Here is an 11,048-nt window from a genome sequence, read left to right as displayed (position 1 = left end):
TAGACCAGGCTGGTCTCGAACTCACAGAGATCCACCTGCCTCTGCCTCCTGAGTGCTGGGATTAAAGGCGTGCGCCACCATCGCCCGGCCTAGACCTCTGAAATTGTAAGCCATCACCTTGATTAAATGTTTTCCTTTATAAGATCGTTTCACAGCCGTGGAAACACTAAGACTCTATCATAGCTCTGTCTTTTCTTTTTCTTACAGTAGGTTTTCTAACTTCTGACATAATAACATAATCACATAAGTCATTGAAATCTAGAAGCCACTAGCAGTGGTTTCAGTATATAAAAGTACTGGATTATGTGTATATATATGCTTGCAGTGTCAACTATACTAACTACTGTTTGATCTGATCTTAGTTCCTGTGGCTTGTAATACATCCATGGTTGTATTTGGATGTGTAGGGCACTGAAATTAGAATATTACTTTTTCAAAAACTAGTTTACAAAGAAGTGAGTTTCTTTACAATGTTTTCATATATAAGTAGTGAATTTATTTATTTTTGTTTTGAGACAGTATCTCACTGGCTAGTCCTGGTTGATCTAAAACTCCATCCACACCAGGCTGGTTTGGAACTCACAGATATCCACATGCTTCTTTCTTCTGAGTGGGTGCTGGGATTAAAGGTGTATGTCATCATGTCCAACCCATTTTCTTTTCTTTTTGGACACATGTTCTTGTGTAGCTCAGACTGGCCTCAGACTCAGTATGAAGTCAAGGGTGATCTTAAGGTACATGCTTAAATTTTAGGTATATGCCTTGTGACCAACCTAAATTAGAATTTTCTGATAATGAATTTTTTAGTCTAAGTATAGCCCAAATATCGTATAACCAAACAATTGCTGTTTATGTGGAAATCAAATATAACTAGATCATCTATATTTTTTCTGACATTTTCAGTCAAATATACCAGAAATGTCTAATTTGGTTGACCCTAGCTATCCTTAAAGTTATTTCTTGTTGTTATTTGTGTCTTCAGTGTTGAATAGTTTTCCTTTTCAGGTCAGATGAAGGGTACTGGAGAAATGGCTCAGCGGCTAAGAACGCTGGCTGCTCTTTCAGCGTTCCCAGCTTCAGTTCTCGGAACTCTCATGCAGTTCACAACTGCCCTGTTCCGGGGATCTGACACCGCCTTCTGACCTGTTTTATGCACAGCATGCAGGTGGAGCACAGACACATATGTAGGCCAAAGATACACACACGTACACCGGAACACACACAGAGATCAGATAACAGGGAAACCAAAGCTAGTCTCCTGGCCCAGTGTACCAAACTGCTGTTTTTCTTTCTTCTGATTATTCACTAACACTTCTCATCTCTGTCCCTACTTTTGCTTCTGCCATCTCCTCTTTATTTTGTGTTCATTTCTCTTCCGTCCCATTTTGAAATTCCTGCATTATAAATGTATCTTCTTTTCTTTTTTTTGTTTTGTTTTTTTGAGACAGGGTTTCTCTGTAGTTTTGAAGCCTGTCCTGGACCTAGCTCTTGTAGACCAGGCTGGTCTTGAACTCACAGAGATCCGCCTGCCTCTGCCTCCCAAGTGTTGGGATTTAAGACATACACCATCACTGCCCAGCAAATGTAATTTTTTTAAGTTTTTTTTAAAGTTTCTTTCTTCTTTAGGCGTTTATGGTGTAGCTCAGTGATAAAACTCTTGCTTGACAAATGCAGAAGGCCTGGGTTTAATCCCTAGCATTTAAAAAAAAATGTATGGACTTCCTGAGACAAATGAGGATTTGAGTTCCAGCCTGTCCCTTCGGTGTATATGGGAGTGGAAATTTATTTCATGTCTGTGAGCTCCGGGTTCACTTTCTGTGGGGTGCCAAGTCCTAATGCTTACTTTATCAGGCTGCTGTGAAAATTAGAGAAGATAATGGGCAAACCAGTTAAGAGTGAATGGATTCTTACTGCCAGAAGAGCTTAGGTTTGACTATGTGCTCGAGCTCTGTGTCCAGACTCGCAGCTCATGGTCTGCTAACACTTGCTCTGGTGAACTTTTGAAGCGTCCTCACTTTATCTCTGATGTCATCATCAACCATTTCTGCTCAGCTCTGCTTAGTTCAGGAAATACATATTGAGTTTCTGGTTGTTGTTTTTATTTCAGACAGGGTCTGGCCCTTTGCAACTCTCTATATAACCCAGGCTGGACTTCAGTTCACAAGGGTTCCTGCTTTAGTGCTGTAAGTATTGGAATCATTACTGACATTGTGCAGAGCCTGGGCCCTGGAGCCCCTAACAGGCTAGGCTAGACCACTTGTCCTTGGTAGATCAATTAAATGGACAAGAAGCAGTAAAAGGTAGTAGAAGGTTTTATTCAATGTAACCACATTAGGTATGTTCGATGTATTTATTATTGGGGTCTCTCTAGTCCTGGCTCCCTTGGAAATTGCTAAGCAGACCAGGCTGGCCTTGAACTCACAGAGCTCTTCCTACCTTGACCTCTCCAGTGCCGGAACTAAAGGCACGTGTCCCATACCCGGCTATGACCACATTACGAAGAGGAACAATCAAAGAGATCCATTGAACACCCAAAAGCCCATCTTCAGGGTCTAAAATGAATTTAAGTTTAAAATGATTTATTTTATTGTTATGTGCTTTGGTGTTTTGCCTGCATGAGGGTTGTTGGAATTGGAGTTGAGACAGTTGTGAGCTGCCATGTGGGTAGTAGGAACTGAAACTGGGTCCTCTGGAAGAGCAGCCAGTGCTCTTAACTGCTGAGCCGTCTCTTCAGCCCTGAAGCTTAAGTTTAAATAGAAGGAAAGAAATGTTTATAACTAAGTGGTTCTGGTCAAAGTGTGGTCACGCCTATCATTGGATCATCGTTGCCCTGGCTCAAGTGTCTCCTGCAAGGTGTTTTGACAAATTGTTTGAACTGGGTGAAAGTTCTTCCTCTGGCTGACCCCAGCCTTCATTTTTCTTTTCTTTCTTCCAGTCTGAGATTCTTCTGGAAACTGTAATATCTTGGGAACCATTGTTTGAGGAGTCTAATCACTAAAGGGAGGGGCACAAGTGCCTCTAGAAAATCTTTGTTGCTGCCAGGATGGTTGTTACAGTATTACATGTGTGTGCCCTTCTGCTGGCATCCATTCTTTGTGTGCAAGGCTCTTTAAGATGCCAGAAATCCACATCATTAGGATAGCACTGACCTAAGGGAAGTGTTGAGGAATATAAAACCAATCACAACACAAGGAAGAGAAACTATGCAGATGTACCAGCATTATTTGAGATGCGATCACGACCAGTGAGAAGGGATTTAGTCCCTTGGGAGAAAAGGAGCAAGACATGCTTTAAGTTTGAAGATGATGGTGTCTGAGTTGAGTGGATGGGCCAACTATAAAAACAATGACTGACTGGAAAAACATTCTTAAGTTAGTGAAGACCCAAGAAAGGGATGGGATTGGTCAAACACATTCTGTACACAGGGAAGCAGGTTATGTACTGGACTGTAAACTGTGGAGCCAGGAAAGGCCAGTGAAAGTATTACTTTTAATTAGAAAGCAAGACATGCACTCGGGAGGCAGAGGCAGGCGGATCTCTGTGAGTTCGAGACCAGCCTGGTCTACAAGAGCTAGTTCCAGGACAGGCTCCAAAAACCACAGAGAAACCCTGTCTCGAAAAAAAAAAAAAAGAAAGAAAGAAAGACATGCTCAAAATTAACAGACTCAGGAATGAACATGGAAACATCACAACAGACACCAAAGCAATTCAGAATGTTATAAGGGAATACTTTGAAAACCTGTGCTCCATTAAGTCAGAAAAGCTAAGTGAAATGGGTGAGTGTCTGGGTTCATCCCAACAATCAAAGTTAAAGCAAGAAGAGAGGAACAGCTAAGCAGACCTCTGGCCTCCTATTGTATTTTTTTTTTCTTTTTTTGCAGTCCTGAGGATTGATCCCAGGGCCTCATACATGCTAAGCCAGCATTCTTTGAGCTACCCTGGCTTCTCCCACATCTTTAAAGCAAAGTTGCCCAGGTTAGCCTTGAACTCCTAGGCTCAAGTTATCCTCTTGCCTCTGACTCTCGAGCAGTTAGGTCTACAGTTGCATTTTTGTACCACACCAGGCTCCTGACTTTGCTTCACGCCTTGGATTAATGGTGTAGACGGGACTGTTTGCACTGCTTGAGGTCATTTTTCAGCTCCATGTCCTCCAAGGCAGCCAAGCACACGTCTCTGCTTCGTCATTATAAGTGCTTCTGGCTTTTTTCTTTTTTAAATCACTTTAAAGTTTCCTGGGGAAAAAAAATGGAAAAAAAATTTTTTTCCTGACCAGTGTATTTGTGACACTGAGCACGGTGGTATCTGCCCATGACTCCAGCACTCAAGAGGCCAAGGTCAAAATGAATTACATATTTGTAGCCAACCTGGGCTATATAGCGAGTTTCAGGGCAGCCTGGGCTACAAAAGAAGATCATCTCTTCAAAACCAAAATAACAACAGAAAAGAATTTATGTTGTAAGGTATATTTTTCTTGCTAATATATTTTAAATCCTCCTTTTCCTTTATAACCACACATTTATGGAGTACCAACTATTTTCTGGGTATTTGTTTACATACTATATACACACGCTGCTCAGAATAGTGCCAAGTTGTAATTATCATATTCTAGGCACATAAAGTTTATTTTAAAAAAAAATGGAGAAAAGGTTCAATGGGGAAGTACATAAGGTACAAAAGCCTGGGGCTCAATTTCCAGTAGTTTTCGGGGTTAGGGAGGAGAAAGGGGTAAGGAAAGAAAGTAGATGTGATAGCTCAAGCTTGTGGTCCCAGCACAGAAAGGCTGAAGCCGGTCTTGCCAGAAGATCAAGGCCAGCCTGGGGCCAGCCTGAACTATAAAGTGAGATCCCGTCTTTTTTTTTTAAGAAAAGGAAAATATTCTACTAGTTACTTTCTTTTTGCTGCTGGGGCAAAATGTCCGAGAAAACAACTTGGGAAGGAGGCCTATTTGGGTTCAAGATTGCAGAGTTTTTGGTTCAAGGTCACTTGGTTCTGTTGCTTCTGGGTCTCTGGTTGGGGTGTAGGTGGTGTGGCCTCTATTTACCAGAAAGCAAACTGGCTACAATGAGAGCCCCTGAAGAGAGGCCTGGGTAAGATACACCCTCAAGGTCAGTGACCCACTTGCAAACAGGCCTGTTCCACAATGTACTCTATTTCCTAATAATACCTTCAAATTTTTAATACATCAGTGGCTCCGGCCAGAACCTTCGCTATCCACTCCCCTTTTCCCAGCCTGAAGCTCATTCGTTGGCAACCAGCCTTTACCAGATGATGAACCTTAGCGGGCCTTTTAGATTCAGACCTAGTAAATACCAAAGTCTAGTTTGCAGTCCATCATCCGGAAGTTTTCTGAAGACCGGATGACACGAAGATTTAAAGGGAGGTATTCTATGCTAAGTCATCTAATTTTATTTTTCTCTTGGTTGTTTCATAACTGCTCTCCCCTAAGTCATGGTTTTAATCATTTGCAATATGAAGAAGCATAAGCTTAATTCTAGGAGCATTGTATTCACAGGAAAGGGATAATAAAATCTGCCATATCCGATGATCAAACCGGACCCAGAATATTACATTTCAACCTGCCCACCGCCAGCAGAGGCTACAGTGGTTGGAAGATTTTCGAAATATATTAGAAGGTTTTAAAAAGTAGTGTATTTGAGATCCTTGCAGACAGGAATAAGTAAAAGACTCTCCCATAAGGTGGTCTCTCTCTGTCTGTACCTTTGTCCTATTTAGTGACATTGAGCCCATTTTGGATTCCTGAGACTCTTCAGAGCTGTCCGAGTGGGGGAAGGGGGTCATTTCCAACCAAACAAGCAGGTTCCTAGACGAAGGTCGGTAACCTGCACCAGAGATAATCTTGTTTTCAACTCACTGGTGGTCATTTTTAGGAGCCAAGATCCGCCTCCCGGTTCTCTATCAGGGTTCTTTGGCCCAAAGGACTTTGCCCTTCCTTAAATTACGGGTCATCCTGCCACTTTCTGCAGCCGGGCTGTCGGCAGGGTCACCCTTCCTATCACGGTCCCGCGACCGTGAGGCTGTCAAGGGGCTGTCCCGGTGTGGTCCCCTCAGGGACGCGGCCAGCGAAGCGCGAAGCTGGGGCCGCCAGAGCCGAGCCGGGAACGGCGTTTGCCGGGGCCGAGGCGGAAGCCGGAGCCTTTGGCGGACGGGACCGCGGGAACCCGGAAACGCCTGGGCCGCACCGAGGCGGCTGCGGCTACAGAGACGGCGGGAGCCGGCGGCGCTGCGGGTCAGCGGGCGCGGCGGAGCCGGCGGGCTAGGCAGCCTGGGGCGCCCGGCGTCGCGGAGTCCGGGGCTCCTGTGCGAGCAGCTGGCCGAGCCGCACGGCGGGTGAGCGGAGGGTTCTGGCGGGGTGTGGCGGGCGCCGAGGCTGGAGGCTGCGGGCTGAGGTGGCGTGGGGGGGGGGCGGCTGAGGTTCCCGGGCCACCTGGACCGCAGCCGAGAGCGGCTGCGCTCGTTCAGAGGGAGCAGATGAAGGGGAGCCTTGTACCTCCGGCCGGGACGTGCTGGAACGTTCTGGGTGGAGGAGGAAAAGGTCCCAAGGAGAGGGGTGTGGCAGGCGGTGTGCCCGCAAGCTCCAGACTGGCGGGCCAAGTGCCCGGGGGGCCAGGATGGCGGCCAGTCCTCCCGTGGCCTTCGCTGGAGCCCCCTCCGCGCCTGCGTTAGGGATGGGTCTGCCCGGCGAGGACACGATGCTCAAGAAGCTGCAGGGACTTCAGGAGATGGAAAGGGTGCCCGTGGTAAGGTTCGAGCGAGGGCGATTGGTGTCTGAGAGGGTGTGTGCGTGTGTGTGTGTGTGTGTGTGTGTGTGTGTGTGTGTACACAGTTTCAACTTAAGCCAACCAAAGTTTCTGCTCGTTCAAATGAATTAAGGGGTATTAAATGTAGTAATGGATCTTTCTGTAACAAGCCACTTATATTTTGTTTCTTTTGAGGAGCGTGTCCCTTCTTATATTCTATTAAATGTAACATTTAAACACCAGAGTTGACTCTGTATAGGCACTTCGTTTGGTAGTTGCAGGTGATGTTTGGGTGTTTCTCACGTGGGCATCTTAATGCCATTGCTACTAACTCAAGTTGTTTCCTTTCAAATGAATTCTAGCCTACATTTCTGACTAACTTCCTTTCCTTTATTTTTTTTCCCCCTACAGTGTCTGACTCTCTTTTCTGGCCTCTTCCAGATTCTAATAACTTCCAAAAGGAACTTGTAGCTTTTAGCCTGTCTGCCTCACAACCCCTGTCCTGATTGCACACGCACGCATACGCGCCCTCTCAGGCCTGTCCTCCCCCCCCCCCCCGTGTTGGTATGTGATGCGGGGCGGGGCGGGGCGGGGCGGGGCGAGGTGAGGTGAACCCCGTGGGAATATTGGGCAAGCTTTCATATCGCTGAGCTGTAACTTCAGTTCTTTGTAATCGCTTTTTAAAGCCGGAAATTTAATGCCGTTTTCTGGCACTTCTCTGGGAAATACTCAGCGACCATTTATTTATTTAGTGGTCCTGCAGATGGAACATAGGGTTTACTGCGTGCTAGGTAAGTGCTTTCCTATTAAGAAATACCCCTAGCCCATAATAGATTTTTAAATAATTTAGGCAGTCATTAAAAACCCTTCAAAATTTAAACCCTTGCGTGACTCAAATCAAAGCGATCCTTTCGTTCTTTTTAAAAAGTTACTTTATCCAGCGCACGTTGTATGTTTTTATGTTTTATTTGTTTAGTTTGAGATAGGGTTGTTCACATTATAGTCCTCCTGGCTGGCCTGAAACTTAATAAGTATCCCAGGATAGCCTCTAACTTGTGGCAGTCTTCCATTGGATCCTAATTATCTCTAAAGCAGGGTGATTATTATTGGTTTCATTTTATAGGTGGATATTGAAGATCACAAAGGCCAAGTAATTTGCTCTAGGTCCTACTTCATTTGTGTTTGAAATGGATATAATATGTATTTAAACATGTGCCTTTTAAAGAATTTAAATCCTGAGTTAATGTGGACAGGTAAGAGAATCAATGGAAATAATTTATGTTAAAAGCCTCATGTTATGATTCAGTAATAGCTTCTTTTCTTGAAAATTTTTGAAAGGTGAATTCCTACTTGACATTAAATAACTTCATGGGTTTTCCCCCAAAGTTCAGATCAATGTGAATTGGTTGCTTGGTTTTAAATTTCAGTTCTAAAAACAGCAAGTGTATTCTAAATCTATTCAACGTAAGAGTATAATTCTCCAATAATTAAAGAGTGATGTGTGTATTCTTTCTTTTTTTTTTTAGACTTGTCAGGGATAGGTATAGGGTTGTATATCATTCAGAGCACAGACTTTTGCAACTAGGCCTGCTATGTTTATACACACAAACATATATATATATATATGTTTATATATGTGTGTATACATGTGTGTATATATTATAATTTTAAAATTTATTTTTGAAAAGGTGTTTTTAAACATTTATTTTCTATATGTGTTTTGCTTGAATGTATGTATGTGTACCATGTGCATATAGTACCCTCAAAGGCCAGAAGAAAGTTCTGGATCTTCTGGGACTGGAATTACAGATGATTGTATACCACCAGTGGTAGGAATTGAACCCTGGTCCTCTGAAAAAGCAGTCAATGTTCTTAAAACCTGGACCGTCTCTCCAGCCCTGTTATATATTTTTAGTCATCATTTTAAAATGTGTTTTGCCGTTGGTATTTATGGCAGTGACTTTTGAAGCTAGAATATTAAGCAGCTTCTATAGTTGTTTGCCCAGAACTATTTATCAACCACATAGAAGCTACTATCTTAAATGAAAACAAACCAAATCAAACTGAAAAAAAAAAAATGAAGATAAGTGACTGTCTTTTAGGTTCGGCAATGCGGTAGAAATTAATTAGAGTTAATCTAAAATTGAAACATTAGGTCAGATAAAAGCCTAAGAAGCAAGTTCATTCCACAAAAAAGATTTACATATGACTTTATACCTACTCTGTTTTTTTCTCCTTAAAAGTTGGATAAGTTTTTTTTCTGGAGCCAGTGAGATAGCTCAGTGGGTATTTTTATTTTGTGCATATGGATGTTTTGCCTAGATGTGCCTCTGTACCACTTGTATGCAGAAGCCAGGAAAGGGCATCAGATATCCTGTAACTGGAATTTTTATTAGTATTATTACTAATAGTATTATTATTATTTTAGCACTTCATGTACCTAAGTTTTACCTGCATTTATGTCTGTGCACCACTTGTATCCAATGCTCTCTGAGGCCAAAAGAGATCCCTTGGAGTTAGAGTTACTGACAGTGTGAGCTGCTGCCATGTGTGTACTAAGAATTGAACTTGAGTCCTAAGGAGGAGCGGTCAGTTTCTTAGTCACTGAGCCATCTCTCCAGCCCCCTAATCTCACTTTCTTAAAGTGAAAAAGAAATGACACCTTCTTTTCAAATTAAATTATATTTAAATAAACAAATCAGTGTGTAGTGACTAGCAAGAAATCTGACATGTTATAGATGCTGAAGTTGTAGTTATTAGAAAAAGTGAGAACCTTTGTCTGTCTTCTGTGTGTAGGAAGACTTGTTAACATCCTGAACTCTGAATGTTCCAGAGCTCTTAAGGAAGACTTAATTCACAAAGAGGTGATTCTTTATGGAGGATTTCAGAACTAAGGATATTGTCTAGGCCTTTGATAAATCTAACACTGAGCAAATGCCTAATGTGACAGGGGCTGCTGATGAGGGAGTCAGGGAATATAACACTAAGAAAATTTCTATCATGTTGCCTAACCTAGGACAGATACATGGTCACTTACCTTAATCTTTCTGCTTTGTTTCCATTTGAGATGTGATGTATCTTTTTTTTATTTTTTTGGTGGTTTTTCATTTGGTTTGGTTTGGTTTTGGGTTTTTTTTTTTTTTTGAGACAGGATTTCTCTGTGGCTTTGGGAGCCTGTCCTGGAACTTGAACTCACAGAGATCCGCCTGCCTCTGCCTCCCAGTGCCGAGATGAAAGGCTTGCGCCACCACCACCCAGCGAGATGTATCTTCTAACCTGTGTGGTTGATGAACAGTTCTGGGTAGACAACTAGAGAAACTGATTATATTCTAGTTTCAGAAGTCACTGGCATAATGTGTGCTGGATAAAATTCACGAGTGCTCTTATAAGACAAGAGGGCAGGGGCAAGCGCTAGGTGTGCTGGAGGACTGGGGGATAGTCCAGTGGTAGAGCGTGTGCTTAGCTTACAGCAGGTCCCAGGACTGCCAAGGGAGAGGGAAGAGAGAAACACTCCCTTCTTTGCTTGTAGGTCTATAATTACAGGACTCAGATACTATCATCTCTTAGTGACGTTTCCTAAGTCTTCCAGGAAGGCTTTTTAAAAAGACAAATATTTGTTCAAAAAGTACACAAAGGAATGAATAGTTTGAGATAGGCAGTAGTTTATGACAGGAAATTTAGGTAGGACCGGGTTATGAGGAGCAGCAGTGTAGCTCTGTTGGTGAGGTGTCAGTTGGACTTTACAAATAAGGAAGGGATGTGGTTAAATGTATGTCCTCTTAAGCCACCTGCTGAATGGAGGGTAAGTTAGGATGAGTTTAAGCACATCAGATTATAGTACGTCTAAGCCTCTGAGACTGGTAGAGCATCTGCGTGGTGTCTTGCATTTTGATAGTGGCCAGTTAAACAAATTGATTGGTACAGTAGAGCGTGAGGGTGTTTGCTGAGCATGGTGAGGTTCTGGGTTCTATCTCTAGTGTGACTAAAAAAATCTAGAATAAGTGGTAAAGAATCACTTTGTAACATTGGTAAAGTTTCTCTGATCCTATGGAAATGAATAATTTTATTTTGTTTTGTTTTTTTCAAGACAGGGTTTCTTTGTATAACAGCTCTAGCTGTCCTGGAATTCACTTTGTAGATCAGGCTGGCCTCGAACTCACCGAGATCCACCTGCCTCTGCCTCCAAAGGCATGTGCCACCATACTCAGCTCCTTCCTTCCTTCCTTCCTTCCTTCCTCCCTTCCTTCCTTCCTTCCTTCCTTCCTTCCTTCCTTCCTTCCTTCCTTCCTT

At 43.0% G+C, this 11,048-nt stretch overlaps 1 protein-coding gene across 3 annotated transcripts in view; it reads left to right on the top strand.

The window, feature by feature from the left end:
- Window positions 1–6,033: 6,033 nt before the first annotated feature.
- Slc35a3 (solute carrier family 35 member A3) overlaps window positions 6,034–11,048 on the top strand; it is a 44,874-nt gene continuing 39,859 nt past the window's right edge. The window contains exon 1 of one of the 3 annotated variants that reach the window (XM_005357189.3): window positions 6,034–6,348. The gene's annotated coding sequence lies outside the window, so the exon portion shown is untranslated. The other 2 variants (XM_013349944.2, XM_026784168.1) reach the window with 2 other exon arrangements.

The sequence above is a fragment of the Microtus ochrogaster genome, chromosome 21 (assembly GCF_000317375.1).
Source record: "Microtus ochrogaster isolate Prairie Vole_2 chromosome 21, MicOch1.0, whole genome shotgun sequence".
Taxonomy (NCBI): Eukaryota; Metazoa; Chordata; class Mammalia; order Rodentia; family Cricetidae; genus Microtus; species Microtus ochrogaster.
The sequence above is the reverse complement of the archived record's forward strand: the minus strand, read 5'-3'. Positions and strand labels throughout refer to the sequence as shown.